Source organism: Humulus lupulus, chromosome 2 (assembly GCF_963169125.1).
Source record: "Humulus lupulus chromosome 2, drHumLupu1.1, whole genome shotgun sequence".
NCBI lineage: Eukaryota > Viridiplantae > Streptophyta > Magnoliopsida > Rosales > Cannabaceae > Humulus > Humulus lupulus.
The window spans coordinates 93924083-93932415 of NC_084794.1; positions in this window are offsets into that span (position 1 = coordinate 93924083).

Sequence of the window (8333 nt, forward strand, 5' to 3'; positions counted from 1 at the left end):
CGCCTGATTTTTCTATTTAACCATAGCATTTTTTAAAAATTGTCATTTTTAGGTGTTATGTTAGGCTAAAATTCTTGTAGTAAATTTTGGTAAAAAAGGAATAACCATTTCATTAAAAAATATTTACGTTCATACATGGGATCCCAACATAACATTTAAAAAAGGTCTATTATAGTTCAAAAGTTACAACTAGCCGACCTAAGCGGCAAAATAGGGTTTAACCCTAGTTCCTATGAGAAACCACCGACTGTGGTGGTCGAGCAGCTGCATATGTACACATCGCCATCGAAGCACCCGTGAGCCAAGGTTCAGCAGGAAAAGTTAAACATGCTCATAAACTGTTAATAATATATTACTGAACCATAGTAAGCATGCCTAGCAGTAATAACCTTACTCATGCATGCATTATATGCAAATAAGTGACTACACTGTCACACAGGGGCCTGCTGCCCTAACTAGATGACTAATAAGTCATACCGGGGCCATGCCCTAGGATATGGGACTAATAAGTCACCCCGGGGCCCATCGCCCTATCCTTTGTATAACCACGACCAGTGTACCTAGCGCTTAATTTTCCACGACTATTGGGTCGGACAAGCGTATAATGCGCTCTTGATTAGGCCTAATCGTATCGACTAGCGTTCAACACACTATTGATGCCCTTGACTAGTGCTCAGCGCGCTATTGCCGTTCTTGACTTATAAGTCAAGCCTTTCAACCAGCGCTCAACGCGCTATTGTCGTCCTTGAATTATAAGTCAAGCCTTTCTAACAAGGTAATGCATACATGCATATATCATTTAACAATTATCCAGAACCAAAGCATTCAAGCATGCTTGATCAAACAATCACATAAAATAATTATAATCATGCATATTTACAGGGGTCTGAGCCCTAATCCTATCCATATTTAATAGTCGGGCCACACCCTAACCATAACTGTATTTAACAAAGGGGCCAAGCCCTAATCATATCCATATTTAACAATCAAGGCAAGCCCTAATCACAACTATATTTAATAACGAGGCCAGACCCTAATCACATACATCATGTATTGGGTACAATTTTCTTACCTTTGGTCAAAGCACAAGTAAAAAATGAACGACCCTCGAGCATGATCCGTTCCTGAGCCCTACTGGTGTCCTAGTCACAACCAAAATAAATGATATTAATCAATATCAAGTAAATATAGGCTTTTGGACCAAGTCCTAGCCTTCGGGACCTCGAATCCTACTAAATTGGGTAGTAGAATCCTTCCCGAACCCTTAGGTTTGAGTTCCCGTCACTCAAAACTCAACTTGGCCAAAACTGCCTATGCGTGCCGCTGCGCCTCCCATTATGGGTCGCGATGCGCCTCCAATCCGAGGACTCCCCCTACCTCTTCCCTAGGGACACGTGCCGCGACTTGACCCTAAGGGTTGAAGTGCGCCTACACCAAAGAGAACCCCCTGCGCCCTGGGTTCACACGAGTTGCGGCGCCCCAAGAATAGGGTCGCGGCGCAACCCTATGAACCCAATTTTTCCTCAGCCAAACCTTACCAAAAATCACCCCAAACAAAACCCAAAATCATAACTTGATCCCAAAATAACATCAACATCTTACCAGCATCAAAACCCAACCTTAGTTCACTCAAAACCCCCCAACAAATCTCTAATTCAACACCTTGAACCTCAAGCTTAGGAACACTATAAAACCAAGGCAGAATTAAATCAGAATAGATATTGTAGCCTTACCTTAGTTGTGTAATTCCAGCTTTAAGTTGCTCCTAACTAAGTCCCCAGCTTCAAGCCTCAACTTTCCAAGCTAACTCCCTAAAAAAATCAAAACTTCACCCAAGGGATGTGAGGGAGAGAGAGTAACGAGAGAGAGAGAAAGAGAGTGTGAGAGCTGAGAGAGAGTGTTTATATTTTTGGATTCCCCCAACTTCTGGATTAGCTGAGTGTATCCCATCCTTAGGCTAGAAATGACCAAATTACCCTCTAGTCAAACTTAGATCCTTTAGTGGCCTTAAGGGCAAAGTGGTCCTTTACCACCACTTTTTACTAATCTCCAAATTATCTCATAATTTCTCAATTAATTCTAATATCCCCAACGCTCATCAAATAATTTTCCCATTACCCGATAATCCCTGGTCATGCACTAAATTACTGAATTACCCCTAGGCTCACCCCCGAGCCATGTATTTGACCCTGTTATGACCAAACTGCTAACTTGCTCCCTAGGATTGCCTCATGCTGAATAACCCAAATATATCCACATAATAATGTGGTCTCAACATATAACGCATATATATTCAAATATGCCCTCAACATGCCAAAATTACTAAAATACCCTTCTAATAAGAAACGATCCCATAAGCATGCTTAATGCCCCTAAACATGCAAATACAATCATATTATAATATAAATCACATAATTCATATAAGCATGCATATCATTACATAATAATTCCATTAAATCACTTATTGCCCTCCTGGCCCTCTAATCAAGGCACTTAGTCTTATTAGGGAAATTAGGACTTTACACCTACTTAGCTTACTAACCGCATATGCAATATCCGCTTTTGTACAATGAGTGGCATACATTAGATTCCCAAATGCACTTGCATACTCAAGTTGAACCACCGCTCTACCACTATTCTTTTCAAGCTTTATGCTTGAATCAAATGGTGCATTTGCCACTTTGATTTTGAGATGACTAAACTTGTCAAGCACTTTCTCAACACAGTGTTCTTGACTTAAGGCATAAGCCCCACTATTTCTTCACACTTTTATACCAAAGAAGGTATCAACCTCTCCAAGGCCTTTCATCTTGAAAGTGGAAGATAGAAACCTCTTCATTTCTATTATGCCTTTCATATCATTACCCACAATTAAAATATAGACACACCAAGATGACATAGTCATCATAAGTCTTAGAGTATAAGCACATGTACGCATTATTGTGTCTAAACCCATCCGAAATTATGGCTTTATCAAATTTCTCATGCCATTTTTTTGGTGCTTGCTTTAAACCATATAATGATTTAACAAGCCTACACACATTATGTTCATTTCCTCTTAGAACAAAACCCTCTGATTGTTCCATATAAATCTCCTTATCGAGATCTCCATTTAGGAATGTCGTTTTGACATCCACTTGATGCACATAAATGTTATATATTGACGATAAGGCAAATAGTACTCTTATTGTGGTTGACCTAGAAAACGGTGCATACGTGTCAAAATAATCGATTCCTTCCTTTTGTTTAAACCCTTTAGCTACTAGTCTTGCCTTGAAGGTTTGTAATGTGCCATCAGTGTGATATTTCCTCCGAAATACCCACTTGCACCCAATTGGTTTTGAACCTTGTGGAAGGTCTACCAATTCCCAAGTGTGGTTTGAAATAATTGAATCCATCTCATCATTTATTGCCTCTTTCCAAAAAGTGGAGTCTCTTGAAGACATTTCTTCTTGGAATGTTTTGGGATCACCCTCAACTTAAAAATCCAAAGGAAATTTCCATGTGGCTTCTTTAAGATTTCCCTCTACTAGGTAGAGTGACTTCATTGGAGATGTCTCATTTGATTCCAACTCTTTAAGACTTTGGCTTCTCCGAGGAAATATAGGCTGCTCATAAACCTTTGGATCTTTCTCTTTAAGATATTTTCCAACACTTATGGGTTCTTGAGAATTGCTATCTGAATATAAAATATTCTCAAAAAGCCCCACTTCTCTTGATTCAATTATCACATTAGACTCCAAGTCTAATAGCCTATAGGCCTTGCTATTTGAGGCATAGCCAACAAATGCACACTTTATGGCCCTTGGACCCAATTTGGTCCTTTAGGCTCCGTGCTCTTGCAATAAGCAAGACACCCCCACACTTTAAGATAGCCCATGTTAGGTTACTTTCCTCTCCATAACTCATACGGAGATACATTGTTCTTTTTCATAGGAATTCAATTCAAGATATGACACACAGCAAGCAAAACTTCACCCCACAAACTATAACACAATTTAGCATGTAAAAACATAGAGTTAATCATAACAATATAAGTCTTATTCTTTCTTTCAGCTATTCCATTTTGTTGTGGAGTGTATGGTGAAGTGCATTCATGTGTAATGCCATGTTGTTAACAAAACACATTGAAATCATTTGAAAAGTATTCACCACCTCTATCACTTCTAAGAGTCTTCATTTTCCTTTCCAATTGATTTTATACTATAGCTTTATAGATTTTAAATTCATTAAATGCCTCACCCTTACTCTTAAGCAAATACACATAAGTATATCTATTTCCTCCTCAAGTCAATATGCCATTCAATTCAAATAAATTGTTGTGTATTAAATCTAGGAAGTTTCAACATCTGTCAATACTTGAAAAATGTTTCTTTACCATTTTAGATTTAACACATAATTCACATTTATCATGCTCATTCACATCACAATTAATCAATCCACATCTAACAACTCTTTTAATTGTGTAATAACCTATATGAACAAGTCCATTATGCCACAAAGTATTAGAATTGGAATTATCCACATTGCAAGATTTAGATGCCATATCATTATTGTCACTATCAAGAGTACAAAGTTTTATCATTCCATCATATGAATAACCCTTACCCACAAAAGTGCCCAATTTAGTGAAAGAGAGTATATTGAATTCAAACTTAATTTGTATACTGGATTTACTCAATAGACTTCCACTCATAATGTTTCTAGTCATATCGAGAACATAGAAAACATTAGTTAGGGTCACTTTCTTTCCATTAGTGAAGAACACATCAAGCAGCCATTTCCAAGTACCTTTCATCTCTTTTCATTTCCCATTTGGACATCAAGTCCCACCTTTGCACTTTCAAAGGTTTTGAAAAGAGTTTTATCATAGGTTGGATGAATGATGGCATAAGTATTATGCCACCATCCTTGTACCTTTTCTTGGGTTGCATTAACTTCACTCAAGGTTGCAATGATCTCAACATCAAATGCATTGGCCTTGGTATCTTTACTTAGGTTTGCAATGATCTCAACATCAAATGCATTGACCTTACTTTCTTCACTTTCTTTTGCAATGATCTCATCATCAATTGCATTGACATGTTCATCTTCTCTTAAGGTTGCATTAGTCTCATCGTGACATGAATGAACCATGTCAATTCTCTTTCGGGTTATCATACATTCCTCATTTAATGCATTATACTCTCAATTATGGTTACAATGCATTTCTCATTAAATCCATTAAATTTAATGAAAGTCACAAAGATCTCATCATCAATTAAAGTGACCAAATTAAATTTATTTAAAAGTGCAATGATCTCAACATCAATTGCCTTAACCCTAATCTTATAATGGTTAATTTTACAATTACCGTATCTCACATGTTGATCAGTAACTTTAAAACAAAACAAGTATAAAAATATCTCTTGAATTTTTAATTTACATTTACCATTGTACTCTTAACATAATCAATAATCTCAAACTAACAAAAATATGGCAGCAAACACATTTCATCCAAATTCTTGAAATCTACATATTTAGAAATAAGGAATTTGATGATACAAATCTCCTGAAGTATGTAATCCCATTAAGTTGTCTCATCCTTTGTTGGTGAAGACTTTGAATCCATATCCACATTCATGTAGAGCATATCCAAATAAAAATTTCTTTAATCTTTCATTGCTATGTGTTCAATACAAATCAAATCTTGAAACAAGGATCTGAAGGTTATAGAAGATGGACCGATTCCCCTCGTTGTTGATTCTGCAAAACACAAAAATGAAATTAATTAGAAATAGAGATTTTGATTGTTGGGAATATATGTCTTTAAACTTTTCAAATTAATAGTGAATAATGGGAATACTACAATATTCTAAACCCTAGATATTAATCAAGATCCAAATTCAAAGTATGAATGCAATTCTTGATAATCAAGGAAACATGTTCATGATATGAATGTTATTCTTGAATATAAGAAACTAAATGATTAAATGATGATAAGATCAACATAGAAACATTTAATCATCAATACTAACAATGAAAACACAATAGAGTAACATAAAAAAAAGTTAGGGTTAGATAAATATAACGTTTGATTTAGAGCAACTTGAATCTCCAACTTGGGGAACTTTTAAGACTTATACATAATAAGAATATTGTTGTCCGAAATCTCTATTCCAAGCCTTCCCAATTGCTTGAAGCTTCAACTAAGGATAATGAGATTTGGGATTTAACAAGCCTTAAAACTCATGCAAGTCAAGCAATTCTTGATGAGTTCTTGGAGAAAAATTTGATCTTTTAGAGCTAGAGAGAGAGAGTTGGAAAGTGTGATCAAGGCTTTACAACTATAATAACCCATATTTTAGTGTATGCATCATCATTAGTCTAACCAATAGTATTATGGCATTTAAAATACATCATTTGGAGCATTTTACGTAAACTGTACAAACACCTGTAACAGCCAGGCAACGCGTCGTCGTACGAGCAGGCGATGTATCACCTATTTTGTCTCAGCTAGAGTTTTGAAGTTGCAATGCATCTAATTTGGCACTCCAAGACTTGTCTTAAAATATCTCCAAATGCTCCCAAACTTTTTGGGAATGTTTGGATACATCATTTTATCACTTTAGACCCATAAAGGTCACTTTTAGATGCCTTCTACACAATCTCATGTTTTCACTTCTCCTTATGTAAAAATTGTTAAGTGTTTTGTACCTCAACGTGTAAACATCATAATTATTATATTTAACCAATGTCAACAAGCTACTCTATCAAGCTCATCGGTATGTTATCATGGACAACAAATTATATAGGCGTGGATACTAATTGCCACTACTCCGGTGTGTATCTGTGTAGGAAGCAAGACTCATCCTCTAAGAAGTGCACGAAGGCTTCTACGAAGACCATGATGGGGGGCAAAGTCTTATTGAAAATATTCTAAGACAAGGATATTTCTGGCTCACGATGAACAATGACTCACTGGAGTATGTCAAAAGATATGAAAAATTTCAGCGGTATGCTAACATCCCTTGAGCTCCTCCTAATGAGCTCACTCAGATGACAAGTCCATGGTCTTTTATAGTCTGGGGCATTGACTTAAAAGGTTCCCTGCCCATGGGAAAAGGAGGAGTATAATATGCGATTGTGGCAGTTGACTACTTCACGAAGTGGATTTAAGCTGAGCCTCTCACTACCATCACCTCCAAGAAGGCATTGGACTTCGTCATCAAGAACATCGTTTGTAGCTACGAGTTTCCAAGGAGGATAGTCTCCTACAATGGCCTACAATTCGATAGTGATGTGTTCATTGAGTTTTGCGAAAGTCATGGAGTCACCAACAACATCTCCTCCGTAGCTCATCGACAAGAAAATGGAAAAGTGGAAGCAGTCAACAAGATGCTTAAAGTCACTTCGAAGAAAAGGCTCATACAGGCGAAAGGTGCTTGGCCCGAGGAGTTACTGAAGGTACTATAAAGTTATCGCACCACTACTTGGACATCCACGAGCCACTTTCCCTTCTCCATGGTCTACAGGTATGAATCCATGCTCCTAGTTGAAGCAACCATCTCCATACACTGACGAACAACATATGACCCGACAACCAATCATAGTTTACTTCAGGAATCATTGGACCTAGTTGAAGAGTTCCAAGAAAGAGTTCAACAGAAGGTGGCCAAGTAACTCATTTCTAACGTGAAGGATCGAAAGTTTGAGGTGTTGGAAATTTATGGCTCACACTTTCTAGTCCAACAATGAATAATGGGAATTAATTCAACATTTCAAACCCTAGAGGCTAATCAAGAACCATATTCAAAGTATGAATACAAATCTTGATAATTAAATAACCATATTCAAAGTATGAAGGAAAATCTTGAAAATTAAAGATTAAATAATTATAATATGAATCTAGAATAAAAACAACACAAATAAGATAAAGTGATAGAATGGACCTTTGAGTTGTAGAACCTTAGTTACATAAAATCACAATTCTATGATTTTATGTAAATCAATGGATGTAACGAAGGCTTGACACAAATTGAGATTTGTAGTCCAAAAATTGCTATTCCTAGCCCCTCCTTAGAGATTGCTTGAAGCTACTACAAGTGGAATAAGATTAGGATTTACAAGACTTGAATGTTCAAACTAGTCAAGCTTTCTTGATGAAGCTCTTGGAGAAAACTAGTAATCTTGAGAGTTAGATAGAGAAGGTTTTAGAGAGAGGGAGAGGTGAGTGATAAATTCACCACAACTCAAATGACCCCTTTAAATAGTATAGGAACCCTCATTAGATTAAACCAATGAGTTTAGCTCATTTTAGTTTGAATTTTGGAGCCAAGACCACGTCACTGTAT